The following is a 2,821-nucleotide window of genomic DNA, read 5'->3' as shown; positions in this document are numbered from 1 at the left end:
AATATTACTTTTTTCTGTTGTAAGAGTTTCTAAATTCTATAGACCCTAAATAATGAACACAAATCATTCTTCAAAAAAGATACCTGCACTTGCATGTTTGTTACAGCTCTATTCACAGTAGCAAAAACATGGACCAATCATGCTACCCACAGAAGCTGGACTGCATTTTAAAAAATGTGGTACTTATATACAATGGAATATTATGTAGGCATAAAGAAGGAGAAACATTTGGACTTTGCAGCAACTTGGATGGATTTAGAGTCTATCATTCAGTGACCTATCACAGAAACAAAGAACAGAATACCATATGTTCTCATTCAAAAGCGGACCTTGAACAATTATAATACTATAAGAAAAGAATTGGCAGTAGTGGGAAACTGCCAGGGGAAGAAGGGACACCTCATCAACAAGGGTACCTGCATAATGAACATTTGTATACCTAACCCTGAATTGTACCCCACATTTTTTTTTAAAGAATAACTTGAGTTAAGTGTTCTTTATCAATGGTGAGCATTGTACAATGCAACGCATATATACCGATTTCCTTTAAATATAACAGGGCTCTGAACTTTAAAATAAAGTTTTATTTTAGCCAATGGGATGAAGAATAGTTTGAGAGGCTAAGGATTGTTAAGGTATTTGTATGTTTGTGTGAGTGATGAAACAGTTTTCAGTCATATATTTGGAAGAAAGAATTTTTATATGGTAATGTGATAACACAAAAAGAGTACTTGGTCCTAAACCAGAGAATGTGAGGACCAGCTGGAGGCTGAAACTTCACCTGCATGTAGACTACTTATGTGCCTAATCCTGACTTGTTCTCCACATCTCTATAATAAAATAAAGTTATTAAATATAATTTTAAAAGGTAATGTGATTTCTGAGCTGACATCAGACTCATTTTGAAAAGCACTTCATAGATGTATAGAGTGGAAGGAAAATAACCATGATAAATTTTCAAACCAAAATCCAGTAAACATGAGGAAAGAAGATAAGCAAAACTGAAAACAGAATTAAGTTATACTTAGAAAAGACAGGATAAAGAGATATTGACAGGGCAGATGGCAGCAACTGTGGAGTTAACGCTGCTGGAGAAGTCCTTGGGAATGAGTAAAGGGGATTAATACAGTGGTCAGGGGGAGTGACAGATTTCAGTTCCTCAAACAAACAATGGTCCAAGTCTAACAGGATTGACTATTATAGCAGCTCATCTAGTCAAACAAGCTAACAAAGAGTATTTACTAGAGAGTACTGCAGAAGAAAAAGTAATAGTTCAGCAATGGTTAAAATACAGGGTCACTCAAGTAGATGGACACACAAGAGTATATCCACACCCTGTTGAAGGATCTTAATTCATATTTTGAAGAAAAAGTCTACCTTACAAAATATAACTTTAATTTAGCAGATATCCTATTGTACTATGGATGTCAACGCTTTATAATTGACCTGACAGTTCAAGAAAAGGACAAATATCTTAATGTTTTTCACTGATTTTGCTGCATTCGACATTACTCAGGCATCAGGCAACATCTGTCTAGTGTTGTCTTCATCAAGAACAGACTATATTCTAATTCCCACTAGAAGCTATCCATGCCATACAGAAGAGCAACTAAAAATGCTTTATAGTTTTTGTTGTGAAGGTCTTTCACTCCTATGGTTAGGAAGATGCCAAGGTTCTTCATTTTTTTGCGTGGCTATTGTGAATGGAATTGTGGCTTTTATTTGGGTTTCTTTTTGCTTATTGTTGATGTATAGGAATGCAACTGCCTTTTGCACAATTATTTTATACCCTGAGACTTTGCCAACGTCCTTTATCAGTGCAAGGAGGTTTCTGACAGATTCTCTTGGGTTTTTGAAGTATAGAATCATGTCATCTGCAAAGAGGGAAAACTTAACTTCCTCTTTTCCTATTTGGATACACTGATTTCCTTCTCTTGTCTGATTGCTCTAACTAGGGCTTCCAATTTTATGTTGAACAGGAGGGATGAGAGTGGGCATCCTTGTCTTGTTCTGGTTTTCAGGGGAAATGGTTTCAGTTTCTGTCTGTTTAGCAGTATGTTGGCTGTGGATTTCTTGTAGATAACTCTAACCATTTTGAGGTATGTTCTATCTATGCCTAGATATTTGAAGGCTTTTATCAGGAAGGGTGCTGTATTGTATCAAAAACTTTTTCCATATCTAATGATATAATCATGTGGTTTTGGTTTTAACATCTGTTGATATATTTAATTGCATTTATGGTCTTGCAGATGTTGAATCAGTCCTGAATCTGGGGATGAAGCCTACCTGGTCATGGTGGAGATTTTTGAGATGTGTTGTTGAATCCAGTTTGCTAGAATCTTGCGAGAAGTTTAGCATTTATGTTCGTAAGGGATATTGGCCTGTAGTTCTCTTTTTTTGTTGGATATTTACCTGGTTTGGGTATCAAGGTAATGTTAGCTGTATAAAAGGACTTGGAGAGAGTTCCATCTTTCTCAATGGCCTGGAATACTTTCAATAGGATTGGTATTAGCTCATCCTTGTATGTTTTATAGAATTCTGATGGGAAGCTATCTGGTCCAGGTTTTTTTTTGTGGGTAGTTTTCTTATGACATAGTTAATTTCCTGGGTTGTTATTGGTCTATTTAGGGTCTCAATTTCTTTTTTTTCAACATGGGGAGGTTATGTGATCTCAGAAAGTCCTCCATTTCATTTAGGTTTTCAAGTTCATTTCCATACAAGTGTATGATAATCTCTCTGATAATCTTTTGAATTTCTTCGGTGTCAGTTGTGACTTGATCTTTTGCATTTCTGATTGTGTGTATTCGGGCTTTTTCTCTCT

At 35.7% G+C, this 2,821-nt stretch overlaps 1 pseudogene; it reads left to right on the top strand.

Annotated features, from left to right (window-relative positions):
* Positions 1 to 1,061: 1,061 nt before the first annotated feature.
* Positions 1,062 to 1,581, top strand: LOC103256753 (annotated as a pseudogene).
* Positions 1,582 to 2,821: the final 1,240 nt, after the last annotated feature.

This window comes from Carlito syrichta, unplaced genomic scaffold (assembly GCF_000164805.1).
Source record: "Carlito syrichta isolate Samal-C Ts95f unplaced genomic scaffold, Tarsius_syrichta-2.0.1 Scaffold295596, whole genome shotgun sequence".
NCBI classification, from domain to species: Eukaryota; Metazoa; Chordata; class Mammalia; order Primates; family Tarsiidae; genus Carlito; species Carlito syrichta.
Note: the sequence above shows the minus strand (reverse complement) of the source record. Positions and strands in the feature narration are given on the sequence as shown.